General features: G+C 43.8%; 1 long non-coding RNA gene across 8 annotated transcripts; it reads left to right on the forward strand.

Moving 5' to 3' along the window:
- Positions 1-11,007: 11,007 nt before the first annotated feature.
- LOC119354180 lies at positions 11,008-16,191 on the forward strand. Of its 8 annotated transcripts, none has more exons than XR_005170670.1 (8): positions 11,008-11,315; positions 11,407-11,964; positions 12,945-13,081; positions 13,284-13,476; positions 13,565-13,628; positions 13,736-14,027; positions 14,726-14,997; positions 15,357-16,191. It is a non-coding gene; the product is annotated as an uncharacterized LOC119354180 (long non-coding RNA). The 8 variants fall into 8 exon arrangements; XR_005170675.1 differs by having other exon boundaries at positions 14,847-14,997; XR_005170673.1 differs by having other exon boundaries at positions 13,335-13,476.
- Positions 16,192-16,868: the final 677 nt, after the last annotated feature.

Genomic DNA, 16,868 nt, shown 5'->3' on the forward strand with positions numbered 1-16,868 from the left:
TTACATGGCGTTTCTCAATGACACGCGGGTCATACAAAAAATAAAGACAACTCCTATGGCTCCTGCCGGTTATCATACTCATCGACATGCAAGTCGTGATTCCTATTACAAGAACATGATCTCATACATCACATATATATATCATTCATCATTCATCACAACTTTGGCCATATCACATCACATGACACTTGCTGCAAAAAACAAGTTAGACGTCCTCTAATTGTTGTTGCAAGTTTTACGTGGCTGCAATAGGGTTCTAGCAAGAACGTTTTCTTACCTACGCCAAAACCACAACGTGAATTGCCAATTTCTATTTACCCTTCATAAGGACCCTGTTCATCAAATTCGATCCGACTAAAATGGGAGAGAAGACACCCGCCAGCCACCTTATGCAACTAGTGCATGTCAGTCGGTGGAACCGGTCTCACGTAAGCATACGTGTAAGGTTGGTCCGGGCCGCTTCATCCCACAATGCCGCCGAATCAAGATAAGACTAGTAACGGCAAGCAAATTGACAATATCGACGCCCACAACTACTTTGTGTTCTACTCGTGCATAGTAACTACGCATAGACCTAGCTCTGATACCACTGTTGGGGAACGTTGCAAAAAACAAAAAAAAATCCTACATTTCACCAAGGTCAATCTATGGAGTCAACTAGCAATGAGAGGAGAGTGCATCTACATACCGTTGTAGATTGCGAGCGGAAGCGTTCAAGAGAACGGGGATGATGGAGTCGTACTCGCCGTGATCCAAATCACCGATGACCAAGTGCCGAACGGACGGCACCTCCACGTTCAACACACGTATGGAGCGAATGGCGTCTCCTCCTTCTTGATCCAGCAAGGGGGAAGGAGAGGTTGATGAAGATCCAGCAGCACAACGGCGTGGTGGTGGATGCAGCAGTGATCGCAGCAGGGCTTTGCCGAGCTTCTGCGAGAGGGAGAGGTGTAGTAGGGGAGAGGGAGGTGCCAAGACTTGAGGTGTCACTGCCCTACCTTCCCCCCCTTTATATAGGCCCCCTAGGGGGGTGCACCGGCCCTAGGAGATGGGATCTCCTAGGGGGGACGGCGGCCAAGGGGGTGGAGTACCCCCCAAGGCAAGTGGAGGCGCCCCCTCCCCTAGGGTTCCCAACCCTAGGCGCATGGGGGGCCCAAGGGGGGGTGCACTAGCCTACCAGGGGCTGGTTCCCCTCCCCACTTCAGCCCATGGGGCCCTCCGGGATGGGTGGCCCCACCCGGTGGACCCCCGGGACCCTTCCGGTGGTCCCGGTACAATATCGGTGACCCCCAAAACTCTCCCGATGGCCGAAACTGCACTTCCTATATATAATTCTTCACCTCCAGACCATTCCGGAACTCCTCGTGACGTCCGGGATCTCATCCGGGACTCCGAACAACTTTCGGGTTACTGCATACTCATATCTCTACAACCCTAGCGTCACCGAACCTTAAGTGTGTAGACCCTACGGGTTCGGGAGACATGTAGACATGACCGAGACAGCTCTCCAGTCAATAACCAACAGCAGGATCTGGATACCCATGTTGGCTCCCACATGCTCCTCGATGATCTCATCGGATGAACCACGATGTTGAGGATTCAAGCAATCTCGTATACAATTCATTTTGTCAATCGGTATGTTACTTGCCCGAGACTCGATCGTCGGTATCCCAATACCTTGTTCAGTCTTGTTACCGGCAAGTCACTTTACTCGTACCGTAATGCATGATCCCGTTATCAACCACTTGATCACTTTGAGCTCATTGTGATGATGCATTACCGAGTGGGCCCAGAGATACCTCTCCGTCATACGGAGTGACAAATCCCAGTCTCGATTCGTGCCAACCCAACATACACTTTCGGAGACACCTGTAATGTACCTTTATAGTCACCCAGTTACGTTATGACGTTTCGCACACCCAAAGCACTCCTACGGTATCCGGGAGTTGCACAATCTCATGGTCTAAGGAAATGATACTTGACATTCAGAAAAGCTACAGCAAACGAACTACACGATCTTTGAGCTAAGCTTAGGATTGGGTCTTGTCCATCACATCATTCTCCTGATGATGTGATCCCGTTATCAATGACATCCCCATGTCTATAGCCAGGAAACCATGTCTATCTGTTGATCAACGAGCTAGTCAACTAGAGGCTCACTAGGGACACATTGTGGTCTATGTATTCACACATGTATTACGATTTCCGGAGAATACAATTATAGCATGAATAATAGACAATTATCATGAACAAGGAAATATAATAATCATTTTATTATTGCCTCTAGGGCATATTTCCAACATTTGCCACAAATACTATGTCAACTACATGATCATGCAAAGCAATATGACAATGATGAACGTGTCATGATAAATGGAACGGTGGAAAGTTGCATGGCAATATATCTCAGAATGGCTATGGGAATGCCATAATAGGTAGGTATGATGGCTGTTTTGAGGAAGATATAAGGAGGTTTATGTGTGAAAGAGCATATCATATCACGGGGTTTGGATGCACCGGCGAAGTTTGCACCAACTCTCAATGTGAGAAATGGCAATGCACGGTACCGAAGAGGCTAGCAATGATGGAAAGGTGAAAGTGCGTATAATCCATGGACTCAACATTAGTCATAAAGAACTCACATACTTGTTGCAAAAATCTACAAGTCATCAAAAACCAAGCACTACGTGCATGCTCCTAGGGGGATAGATTGGTAGGAAAAGACCATCGCTCGTCCCCGACCGCCACTCATAAGGAGGAAACTCAAAGAACACCTCATGTTTCAAATTTGTTACATAACGTTTACCATATGTGCAAGCTACGGGACTTGCAAACTTCAACACAAGTATTTTTCAAATTCACAACTACTCAACTAGCACAACTTTGATATCACTACCTCCATGTCTCAAAACAATCATCAAGCATCAAACTTCTCTTAGTATTTAACACACTCATAAGAAAGTTTTTACTAGTCTTGAATACCTGGCATATTAGGATTATTTAAGTAAATTACCATGCTATTTAGGACTCTCAAAATAATCTATGTGAAGAATGAGAGAATAATAGTTTCTATAAAACAAAACCACCACCGTGCTCTAAAAGATATAAGTGAAGTACTAGAGCAAAAACTATATAACTCAAAAGATATAAGTGAAGCACATAGAGTATTCTAATAATTTCCGAATCATGTGTGTCTCTCTCAAAAGGTGTGTACAGCAAGGATGATTTTGGTAAACTAAAAATAAAAGACTCAAATCATACAAGACGCTCCAAGCAAAACACATATCATGTGGCGAATAAAAATATAGCTCCAAGTAAAGTTACTGATGGAAGTAGACGAAAGAGGGGATGCCTTCCGGGGCATCCCCAAGATTTGGCTTTTAGGTGTCCTTAGATTATCTTGGGGTGCCATGGGCATCCCCAAGCTTAGGCTCTTGCCACTCCTTGTTCCATAATCCATCAAATCTTTCACCCAAAACTTGAAAACTTCACAACACAAAACTTAAAGTAGAAAATCTCGTGAGCTCCGTTAGCGAAAGAAAAGAAAACACCACTTCAAGGTACTGTAATGAACTCATTATTTATTTATATTGGTATTAAACCTACTGTATTCCAACTTCTCTATAGCTTATAAACTATTTTACTAGCCATAGATTCATTAAAATAAGCAGACAACACACGAAAAACAGAATCTGTCAAAAAACAGAACAGTCTGTAGTAATCTGTAGCTAACGCAAGATCTGGAACCCCAAAAATTCTAAAATAAATTTCTGGACGTGAGGAATTTATCTATTAATCATATTCAAAAAGAATTAACTAAATATCACTTTCCAAATAAAAATGGCAGCAGATCTTGTGAGCGCTAAAGTTTCTGTTTTTTACAGCAAGATTAAAAAGACTTTCCCCAAGTCTTCACAACGGTTCTACTTGGCACAAACACTAATTAAACATAAAAAAGCACAATCAAAACAGAGGCTAGATAAATTATTTATTACTAAACAGGAGCAAAAAGCAAGGAATAAAAGTAAAATTGGGTTGCCTCCCAACAAGCGCTATTGTTTAACGCCCCTAGCTAGGCATAAAAAGCAAGGATAGATCTAGGTGTTGCCATAATAATAAGATAGATTATTAAAACTCATTTCATATTCTCTACGCTCGGCAGAAAGTTTTCTTTGAGGCAAGCAAAAGTAATCAGAAGGGCTAAATTTAATGGGACAAAATTCCCCAAGATCAACTTTGGGAGGTATAGGTTCCTCCTTTGGCCCTTCGTATTGCACAACCAATTCATCATTATAAGCATACTTTTGGCAGAACTTTGTGAGCCTATACTCAAGAGAATATCCTAGTTCATTATTTTGAATAGCCAAATCATTATTAAGTTCATAAATTCTGTCAACTAGAACATTGGTAGGAACCCTTTTTCTAAGATTTTCATTGAAAGCAACATAGTGTAGAGATTGAAAACATGTTATTTCTTCTTGATCAAAAAGGATAGCTTCTATGGGTGGACGACAAGTGTCCACCCTATAATGCGGAAAGATTTCTTTGGCCTCTTTTATTATGAATCTAAACTCATGAGCCAAAAAGATAGTAGCGGCACGCTTAACAGAAGAATGCTCAATATTAGAAAATTCTAAGAAAATCCTTTGTATGCAAGGAAGCATGTGCATAAATTGTCTTTCAAGTTCAACTATAAGCATGGTGATAGCATCCGCAAGACTACTAGTTCTATGAAGGATAGAGCTACCCATAGAAGGCAAAGCACCGTCACAAGTAAAGAAATCTTGGATAACTCCTTTTCCAATAATATTACCACTACCAATTTGAATTTTTTTGTATGTAAGATAGGGGGTTCTTCAGCAGGAGCATCAGAATTTTTCATGATATTATTATTGTCCATATCGACAATAATTTCCCCGATTTCAGACATAACGGCGGAAAGTGCAAGGGGCAAAAAAGAGACAAATGGAAAAGAGAGGGCAAATAAAACGACAAGGGTGAAGTGGGGGACAGGAAAACGAGAGGCAAATGGCAAATAATGTAATGCGAGAGATAAGGTTTTGTGATGGGTACTTGGTATGTTGACTTTTGCGTAGACCTCCTTGGCAACGGCGCCAGAAATCCTTCTTGCTACCTCTTGAGCACTTGCGTTGGTTTTCCCTTGAAGAGGAAAGGGTGATGCAACAAAGTAGCGTAAGTATTTCCCTCAGTTTTTAAGAACCAAGGTATCAATCCAGTAGGAGGCCACGCACGAGTCCCTCACACCTACACAAACAAATAAATCCTCGCAACCAACGCGATAAGGGGTTGCCAATCCCTACACGGTCACTTACGAGAGTGAGATCTGATAGATATGATAAGATATTTTTTTTGGTATTTTTATGATAAAGAGAAATAAAAGATGCAAAGTAAAATAAAAGGCAAAGGAAATAACTAAGTATTGGAAGATTAATATGATGGAAGATAGACCCGGGGGCCATATGTTTCACTCGTGGCTTCTCTCAAGAGCATAAGTATTCACGATGGGTAAACAAATTACTGTTGAGCAATTGACATAATTGAGCATAGTTATGAGAATATCTAGGTATGATCATGTATATAGGCATCACGTCCGAGACAAGTAGACCGACTCCTGCCTGCATCTACTACTATTACTCCACACATCGACGAGATCTTCACATCGACCGCTATCCATCATGCATCTAGAGTATTAAGTTCATAAGAACAGAGCAACGCTTTAAGCAAGATGACATGATGTAGAGGGATAAACTCGTGCAATATGATATAAACCCCATCTTGTTATCCTCGATGGCAATAATACAATACGTGCCTTGCTGCCCCTACTGTCACTGGGAAAGGACACCGCAAGATTGAACCCAAAGCTAAGCACTTCTCCCATTGCAAGAAAGATCAATCTAGTAGGCCAAACCAAACTGATAATTTGAAGAGACTTGCAAAGATAACCAATCATACATAAAAGAATTCAGAAAAGATTCAAATATTGTTCATAAATAAACTTGATCATAAACTCACAATTCATCGGTCTCAACAAACACACCGCAAAAGAAGATTACATCGAATAGATCTCCACAAGAGAGGGGGAGAACTTTGTATTGAGATCCAAAAAGAGAGAAGAAGCCATCTAGCTAATAACTATGGACCCGTAGGTCTGAGGTAAACTACTCACACTTCATCGAAGGGGCTATGGTGTTGATGTAGAAGCCCTTCGTGATCGATGCCCCCTCCGACGGAGCTCCAGAACAGGCCCCAAGATGGGATCTTGTGGACACAGAAAGTTACGGTGGTGGAATTAGGGTTTTGGCTATGTATCTGGTAGTTTGGGGGTACGTAGGTATATATAGGAGGAAGGAGTATGTCGGTGGAGCAACAGGGGGTCCACGAGGGTGGAGGGCGCGCCCCCCTACCTCGTGGCCTCCTGGTTGATGTCTTGACGTAGGGTCTAAGTCCTCTGGATCATGTTTGTTCCGAAAATCACGTTCCCGAAGGTTTCATTTCGTTTGGACTCCGTTTGATATTCTTTTTCTGCGAAACTCTAAAATAGGCAAAAAAACAGCAATTCTGGGCTGGGCCTCAGGTTAATAGGTTAGTCCCAAAAATAATATAAAAGTGTATAATAAAGCCCAATAATGTCCAAAACAGAATATAATATAGCATGGAATAATAAAAATATATAGATACGTTGGAGACGTATCAGTGCGCCCATCACGCCGCACAGAAGGCTGCAGCAACGAAGCCTGCTGCTCATGGGCCGCGAGGCGCATAGTGGCGTTTGCTGCAGGCGATGGGGAACAACGGGGGGAGTCGTCGCCTACAGGTGTTGTCTAGGCAATGCAGGCGGCGAGGGTAGCCTAGCGCTCAGCACGAACTCGACGAGCATCGGCCATGAGGACGTCGGAACGATGGCGGATCGACCGGCGGAAGAGAGGCTCCGACACAACCCTATACCCGGCGCACCAAATGTCAGATTCAGGGCTCCGCAGACCCGAGATAGATTCGAACTCTAGGGTGCGTACGAAGAACTCAACCTTCCTAGTCTACCAACTCGTCGATCTCACGACCTAGCTCGATGAACTAGAATGGAAAGGGACACAGCAGTTTACTCAGGTTCGGGCCACTTTGCGGTGTAATACCCTACTCCTTCTTTGTGGTGGATTAGCCTAGAGGTGGGCTGAGGATGAACTGGTACAGAGGAAGAACAACCTCAGGAGGTGTGTTCTTGTGCTTGTGTGAGCTGGTGAGGGTGTGGATGATCTGAATGATCCCCTCTTCTATGGTGGTGGCTATGCTATATTTATAGTGGCTTTGGTCCTCTTCCCCTAAAATGAAGGCGGGAAGGGATCCCACAATGGCCAAATTCGAAGGGAGACAACTAGTACATCTTATCCTTACGAAAGGTGGTCTTCGCCTGCAAAGCTTCTGGCTGTGACGTCGTGGTGGGCTCGGCGATGACCTCCGTCCTGCTGTCCTGGCGGTCTTGGTCTTGTAGCACGGAAATGGAAACCTTTGGCTAATTCCTCGGGACTCCGTGCCAGCACTTGCCTCTTTAGCACCAAAAAGGAAACCTAATGTATTGCACCCGCTGGAGCCCGCCTGGCCTTGGTCGTCACAACTTGCGTCACCTTAGCCTCATGAGGTGGGCGCCTGCATAGGAAACTCCGCTCCTCAGGAGCTAGCCTAGGAAGGCCACTCCTTTTGGAGGTCTTGGCGTCATCCGCCTCGCGAGGCTTGGCCCCTCGCGAGGGTCTTGTGTTGTTGGTGCTGAAGATGGGTCGTACCAGGCCGTCGATGGAGCCACGCCGTGGGCCGCATGCAGACAAGTCTGGGTACCCCGGTTCCCAGAACGCCGACACATGGTTCATTCTTCGCAATTGCTTTTTTCACCCTAACTTTCCAGGCGGACAAGTCATTGGTGAATGTCACCATCGCCTTGCTGTTTATCTTTGCCATGGCATCGTCGTCTCATGTATGTTTGCTTTCATCCCAGCCGGGGAACAGGAACCTATTGTGCAACTTCTTTAGGAGCATGTGCTCCATATGTGGTATCTTCTTCAACTTCTCGTCGTTGATGTTGGCGGTTTCCCTGGGGATGCATCCTAGTTGATTGCCCTAGCACGCGCGCGCTTCCTCCAGCACCGTTGGCTCTGATTTCTTGGGGTGCATCATCGTGACCATAATTTGTCCGATGCCAAGCTCGTTTGGTCTCCGTGTCCTCTTCTGCTTCGGTGCTTTACCGGCTACGGCAGCATCGTTGCCGGTCTCGAGGATGGTGTCGGTGCAGGTGTCGGCATCAGTGTCGGGCTTGGTGCCACTGCCGCCACCCTGCACCCGCAACTGGTGTTCGTCCAGGTAATCGAATAATGATTTGCTGCCTCGACGGGGTCTTCTTCGAGGCGATCAGAACCCCCGGCTTTGGCGTGGCTACACATGTTTCCCTTTCAACAATTGTAAATAAAAGATATAATGAAGAGAAAAAAGAGGCTTATATTTGGTCGGAATGTTGATTCATTCCCCTTCCGGCAAATCCCGGGCACTCTATATGTCCTAGTTTCTAGCACAAGTCATGCCGAAAATCACGGAAATTTTCATGACCTTTGCTAAAAAGTAGACATGTGGAGCGCCTGAAATTTGCTGGAACGAAAATGAAGGCAAAACATAGGTCACTCAGATATTCTTCGACATTCAACCAACATTGCAAAATCATATAACATCAATGACATATGAGTATCACAGGAGCACATATATAAAGCAAGTACACATAGTGAAATGACCTCACTAAACATTGCAAAATAGTGGTATTTTCAAAAACCAAAAACCTTTGCAAAATGACCTCACTAAACATTTGCTACTATTTTTTATTTATAGCTAAAAAAAGTCTAGGAAGGGATCTACTGTTTTTTATTTATAGCTAATTTATATACCTACAAAACTTGCCCTAGCTAATTTCCTAAAAAATTGCTATTGTTTTCAATTTATAGCTAAAAAAATGCTACTATTTTTTATTTATAGATATTTTATCTTTACCTAATATTAAAGGACGGAGGCTTTCATAGTTCTCCATAAGTCACCCCTTTATATCCGTTGATTTTGTGTTAACCATAAAGATTGACGGCTGAGATTGGTGCTAGATTGAACGGACTGAAAAGGAAATATTCACGGTTTTTTTGTTAGTACGTGCACGAAGCCATCATATCCATCCTTCGTGTCTTGCTTTGTGCCAACTAAGCCAGCCCATCACTTCGTCCCCATCTCTAACATGACACAGGTTGGAAACAAAATCGAAATACACTCAAATAAAAAAAAGAAAACAAAACCGGAAAGATCTCTCTTGGTTCCGTCCTTCAAATCTGGATGCACCTGCCGTTCCCACCTTGCCTCTAGCACGATCAAAACAAAATCCACTTGCACCTCATATCACATCACGAGAATTGAATCCGAACAAGTCGATAAACACGTCGACTGCAAGGCTGCCGACTGGGGGTTGCCCCCTGCGATCTCGACGAGGGCCACACGGAACGACTATTGTCGTTGGGCCTCATGTATCATGGCGCTGATGGAGAAATCCATACTGCTCGCCGGCGGCGATCTCGACGTGGGCCACGCAGAGGGACTGTTGTCCTTGCCTCACGTACCATGGCGCCAGCAGGGAATCCATACCCAAGGTCGATCTGAGGTTTGCCACCGGCGAATTTGAGAGAGACGGCCGATGCTTCTTCTACTGGACCTAGCGTGCAGCCACAAAACTCGGGGAAAGCAAAGACCACCTATCTTGATCCTGACGTGTTCATCGCTGCTTCCGGATGTGCCGGCACAACCGTGGAACAATGAATTTGCCGACAGGGAATTGCAGTCTGATGCATATATAAATTTAATGGAAGGGCTTATATCCATCAAGAAACATAATTGGCATACAAAACTACAAACAGGAGGAAAAGCAATATAGAATTCATGTGTGTTAGAATGCTGGAGGCAAGGCAAATACCTGTAGAGGGAGGAGGGGCAGGGTTCACGTGGAGGTGGACGAGCAACCGAGTGACAGAGGTTCAAGGAAACTGATCAGGCCATCTTTTCCGTCCAGTTGTGGCCAATTCTTACCTGTAACTCCGGCGACCGGATCACATTGTCAGTGTCGGTTTCGCCGGAGCGAACATCTCAGCCTCATACGTGCATGGTACTTCCGCCGCTTCCAAGGGATCCCCAAGTGAGATGCACCGACTGCTTGCATGTATCATTGGCTTGCTCTAACGTGGAGATGCCGAGCCCCAACTTTCAAGCAGGAAGTGTGTCCTCTCCGAGCGTGTAGTTCCACGCTCTGCTCAATCTCCTCTCCTACTCCCTTCTCTTTGACTCTTAGCTTGCTAATCTTCTCTAGACTTTAGAAGAGTATATGTGCCAGCTAGGCCCGGTGAAATAAAGTTATTAACCAATCCTACAATGTTTTGCTTTGGTTTTCGGATTGTGCTTTTTGATTGATTTTCATACATGACGTTGCATGCAGTGATCTGAGATTTGTTCAGAGATAAGACTAAGATAAAAGATGCTCAAAGTTTGTTCATGGTATGATTGCATAAAGCATCCATGGTGGTGGCATATGCTTGTTGTATGTGCTTCATCTGATGGCCGTAGCATGCCTCCTGTAGGCCAACTCCCAGCTTCTTTCGAGTTCATACAGTGATACTATGGGCATAGAGAATCTAAAAGTTAGTAATTAGTACTTACCTCTTTGATTCTTCTTCAATTAAGAACGTTGTTGTTTTCATGATTTAGTGTACTTGTAACTGCTAATAAAATAATTCAACCATATTGGGCCATCTGCTATAAGCTAAAAGAACCACCCGGAAGTGGGATGCATTGCATTTTCTTAAAAGAATTTACAGTAGCACAATTTTTTCTTTTTTTCTATTTTTAATGTCTGAGTTGATGAATAGCACGATTTATTATCGTTGGGGGTTTTTTTCATCCCCTTCCTATCACACCACTTCCCACGCAGAAAAAAACCACCCCTGCACAAAAAACTCTCCTCTCCACCCCATCTCCGATCTCCCTGCCGCCGACTCTTCGTAGCCGCCGCCCACGTGCGAACTCGTTCGTTGCCGCCGCCGCCGTCCGAGGGGAGACGCCGCCGTCGCGTCTCCAGGCAGGGCGGCTTGAATCCCTGTCGCCGGGATCGCCCCGCCGAACTCCGGGCCATGGCGAGATCCAGCAGGCCATGGCGGCGACCAGCGCCGGGATAGGACCAGGAGGCCGCCGGCGTCTCCCTGATCCGTGACCCCGACGCCATGGAGCTGCTCGTCAAGGTACGACCCCCTTCCCTTCCCGTCCCTTCAAGGTCTTCGATTCCCTTCCCTGATGCCATTTGGTTTGATTCCATTCCTCTTCCTCACGCAGGCACGCAGGCACGCGCGGGTCCAGCGGCAGGAAGGGCACAGAGGAGGACCGAGCTCGCCGGTGCGCGTGGCCAAGGGATGTAGCTGCCCGGAGCTACTTCGCCCTCGACGAAGAGGAGACCGCGGGCCAGAGCTCCTGGTCTCCCAGGGCCGCCGAGCGCAAGGAACTATTGCCATGGCACCTCCTCGCTCGCCCTCGGTGCAGCGGCCGTGTATATGGAATTGTGCCCTGGTGGGGGCTCCGAGGGAGGAAACCGACTAGCACAAGGCGCTACTGCCATAGCGTCCGGAGGGAGGCATGACGCGCAGGGCTACAGGGAATCCGCCGACGACATATGTGGCTTCTCCTACGCCTGATGGTGCTGTCATTGCAGCGGCGGCAGCGGATCTGAGTCCCACCCGTTGGGATCGAACGACAGATGGCGTGAGGCAGTTGGATGCGAGTCCCACTCCCAACCTGAGGGCTCGACCTTCTCGATTCCTGGCTGCGGCGGGTGTGGAACTCCGAAGTGACGGTGAACTCGCCGGCGTCGCACTGCCCCCACACAAGCGCCATCAGGTCTGCAAGCTCTGGTCGCTTGTCTTGATATCAGCCATGTAATCATATCTCACTTCATTGTGCAATCTTGTTTCTGATTCTTGGATCTTGGACATCTGAAATTCTTTGTTTGGAAGCATATTTTTTCAGATTGTTTCATCTTAGTTTATTGACAACAAAATTGTTAACCTTTCTTAATCTTTGGTTGGACCAACTAATTCACAAGCTTTTAGGTCAGAATTTTCACGAGTACTCACTTAGGCTATAGTTTTTCCTTTTCTTTTCTTTAACTCCCAGAAAAACAACAGCGTGCATTGCATCATATTAACCACTTGATATTACAGTGATCAATATATAGGAATTTCAATGCAAGAAACAACTAATAAGGTTGCTGAAAGGGTTAGGATTTGAACTTAAGGTTTTTTTCTTGCTTAGCACTTCAGTCTATTGAATTAAATAGTTGCATATCTCTTCTGTTATAATTGGATTTTTGCAAAGATCTTTTCAGACTAAGAGATCACGGGCTTATTGGCTTAAGCAAATGATCAAATCCTTGGGCACTGATAAAAAATACTGATGTGTGTGTGTTTGTGTGGTGGCAGCTGGCATGTGAGTTTGCACTGACACATCTAAATATGTTTTCTTAACAATTAGTGATCAGGGCAATACTGTTTTCTTAACAACTCGTTTGTTGTGCATGCACACTAAATATGTTTGACACAACTGATGTTAAATTGTTAGAGTATTCACGCTCCCGTTGCGACGCACGGGTGATTACCAGATGAGTGTGATACGGTATATTTCAAATTTTTGTGCAGTTGCATCAGCTACGACTTGTAAGGTATAACTTTGGGACTGTATATAGAGAAAAAAGTGTTTTTTCTGCACTACGCACTTAAATCATTATATTGCTAATGCAAGTGAACAATCAGCATTTCTTATTGAGCCATGCTAATGTTTCTCTTTGTTTAATTGCGTACTCCTTTTGTTTACTTCTTCAGAAAGCACTTCGCTCTGTTGCACACAAGCAATAGCTATTTCTGCACCAATCTGTCCGAAGATATAAAGTTTGAACCAGCCCTTAGCTGCATTTGGTCAGTTCATCTTTCAGGAGAATATGCATCTTACTTAGTTCGAGGTGAAATTTTGTTTGTTGCATCAGGAATCAAAAAAATATGGTGCCTCCGTATCTTTATATAAAGTCCTTATTATATATGTTGCTTGCTTCCATTGAATTGGATGTAACATTGTGTACACTTAATGTCGAGACTAATGTGTATCGCCAATTTCAGTATAGTCGAAACATATTGATGGCACTGAAAATGATTCTGCTTTTGCAGGTGTGACCTGACTCTTCTTTGTACGTATGTAATTGGTTTATTTCTTGATAGGGTGGTACTCTCTGAATTTCTTGATGAGTGTTCCCGTTGCTGCACTGCATTGTGGCCGAGTCCTCTTCTTGGCCATGCCAGTGACATGAGCAGGATGGTGTATACCAGCTTCCCAGACATGTGTCTGTCGAGGACGCACCGGGTATAGCTACTCTCCCTCTTTAACCAACAGCAAGAACATTCTGTTTATGATGTGTATATGAAATCAATCAATGTTGCAACTCACACAGGTTTGTGGAGGTGATGGCACGAGTATTTACCAGGATGCTTGGAGATGCGTTGGCATATGTCTAGGTAATGAAATTGTTGAGTGATTGCTCAACACATATCTGGCTAGACTAAATAATTCAGATGGATTGGAATTTTTTGTCGGTAACGAGTTACACACATCTGTAATGCAGAACAACCTGGTCCACGCATGGGGTCTGACTTGAATATTTCAGGAGATGACTAGATGTAAATCTGACTTTCAGATAATATATCTGTGAATTGCGCAGAATCATATAGAGCAGATGGGCATCGTTGACACGTAGTGCATGACACATTGCACGATTAACATGCTCTTAGGCCAGCTAAGTAACATAAGACAACTTTTGTATGAAGATCGGTTGTTCGGTTTCATTCTGACAGTTTAGAAGCTTTTGTTTGGCGTTTCTCTCAGCCGGATAATAGAGAAAAAGAGACTTACGCAGGGTATGTTTTCTCTCTCTAACAATAATTAAATTTTGTACTACTTAGAAAACTCGTTAGATGTTCTTACTGCTTGATCTCACATCATATTTACGTGCTAAGAAATGAGTTGTAACTGAAACAATAATGTTAATTTATGTAGATATATACTGTGTTGGATATTAGTTTTTTATAAAATTAATTCCGTGTTCAATTGGTTTTTCTTTTTGTGTGTCAAGATTTTTTTTTACAATCTGTACTTACTTACTTACGAAGCCTTTTATCCCAAACAAGTTGGGGTAGGCTAGATATGAAACCCTTTCACGAGGACTTCCCAGGAGGTCACCCATCCTAGTACTACTCTCGCCCAAATGGGTTTCATACCCAAAAGACTGGCTAGTTTTTACGTTGGCTCGCCAAGCCTATCACAACCCTTAGATATGAAACCCTTTCACGAGGACTTCCTAGGAGGTCACCCATCGTAGTACTATTCTCGCTCAAATGGGTTTCATACCTATGGGACTGGCTAGTTTTTACGTTGGCTCGCCAAGCCTATCACAACCCTCCTCCTTTACCCGGGCTTGGGACCGGCTATGCCTAGAAGACATAGGCGGAGTTTTTTTTTACAATCTGTAACATGAGTAATTTATTTGACATACATAAATATATATATTTTTGTATACGTGGAATATATTACAAGATCCATCATAAAATTGAAACAGCATCAAGGCTCTTTGAAGTCATAATATCCAGCTTCACCTTCAAATGTCGACGTTCTACCATGATTGTGCAATATATTTCAAGGCCCATGATAAAACTGAAAGAGCATCAAGGGTTTTACAGGTCATGGTGGCTGGGTTTTGCTGGCGTTGTGGTCCATGCATACCAATTCTTTGAATCAGTGCCACCGTGCAGTGATGTAAGAAAAAAGTGTGTCGTTTGTCGACTGTGGGCAATGGAGTGATGTAGATGTACTGTAGAGTACATATTCAAGGTACAGAGTGAACTATTTTAGTTCTTTCTTGTGCTATATGCCAATCTCAGATTTTATGCTAGGTCTATTTTAGCTCAACGTTGGTGTTAGTAGTAAAAAACACTTGCAAATGTATGTGTCTTGAATACATAAATTTGTGCTCTAGAAGATAAATGTAGAGAATGGTAACAATAATTTAATTCGTTGTTTACTACAATATTTGTATTCAGAATAAGTAGTAGTTATACGCTCCTGTGTAGTTTTAGTACCTAACTTGAGAAATAAATAATAGCCTTTCTCTAAAGAGGTTTGATGCCTTGCTTTTTATAATTCAAATCATTTGTATTTGTTTTCTAATATTTAAACATAATGGTTTGCAGGGAACTGTGAGGTGACTTAGATAGCTGTAATGAGCTGATGGAGCCTTTGACCTGAAGTTATATTTGTATAGATTACATGATTTGTTGATGAGGATAAGAAAGAGGAGCTGATGGCAAACAAACCGAGGAAAGTCACCGAAGATTGAGGTTGGGTGCGATGCCACATCAGAAGGTATTTAGGCTATGGGTGAGTTAGGGGCCATGGAGCGAGCCGATAGGAGGGTCGAGTATGGTGCATACATGTCAACGTTGGTAGTCAGAACTTGATGCTGAGTGCGGATGGGAATGATGGGGTGAGGATGGGCATGCTTTAGTCCAGCAATTTATCATTGCCAAATGGTTCAATCCCGGTGATGTCATTGCTGGATATGCAAGGTCTCATTGGGCAAGGTATTCGAAGTTCTTAAGTGCCTAGGAACCTCGCTGTGCTTTTGTATTGACGTGATTAGCAAGTGTATTTACCGAAGCATAGATGTAATGTGGGTTATGTGTAGCACCGAATCTGAGATGGCTGCAATCCAGTCGGTTCTGGCATTGGAGAGTTACGAGTGAATCAGACTTAATCAGATGGCATCAACACTGTTAATCATTGGAAGGTCTGCCGAGCGTTTGAGACGAGAAGCATGGTGCCAATACATACTTTTGGTTCTTAACCCAGATGATCTCATTTAAAGTTGTTGGCGTTTGTTATAATCATTCTTGATGAGCTGCACAACGCTTCATGTATTGCACTACTAATGTGTTTATTTGGTGGTCAAACTCCTGTTCCACTCCTATATAGATGCTATGAAAATAATTTGTTTTGTTTACTGAAATCTGAATATAAGTGAATCTATCTTAAATGAGTACAATGATTATAATTTGTCTTATGTTAATACGATGATTATAATTTTGAAGTGTGGGTGTGACAGGGTTGAGGGATTGTGAGTCGGATGTGCCATTAATGGCAGCATGCTTGGATTGGGGAGTGGAGATAGTAAGGAAAAATCAGTAATCATGATATATGTTTGACATGATTAGTGTATTATGCACCGTTGCAACGCACGGACAAGGAGCACATGAAAGTAGATGTTTTGCTGAAATGCATGGTTGGTGGAGAAACATATTTAGAAGAAAGCGGAAGATTGACAAGAACTATTTGTCACAATATAGTGCTAAGCATGTGACCGCATGGGACATGTGGTCAGCAAAATCAAAATCCATATAGTGCTAAGCATGTGATGTACACATTGCATACAATTATTTTTTGATATATGTTCCCATAGAAAAGTTTGTTGTTCCATAGCAATGGAAGGGCATTTAGCCAGATTTAGCTTTCTTGGATCAGGAATAGATCAAGAAGGTGACATGGTCGGGGTTTTTTGTACCGTTTTAGACAACAAAACAATTGACAAGGTGATGGATTGAGAGGATGAATGATGTATAGACAGAAAAGGTGATGTATGATTAATTCAGAGGAAAAGAGCAGTTATAGGAGTGTGTGGCGTTTGTAAGAGAGAAGATGCATGCGTA

Source organism: Triticum dicoccoides, chromosome 2A, assembly GCF_002162155.2.
Source record: "Triticum dicoccoides isolate Atlit2015 ecotype Zavitan chromosome 2A, WEW_v2.0, whole genome shotgun sequence".
Lineage (NCBI taxonomy): Eukaryota > Viridiplantae > Streptophyta > Magnoliopsida > Poales > Poaceae > Triticum > Triticum dicoccoides.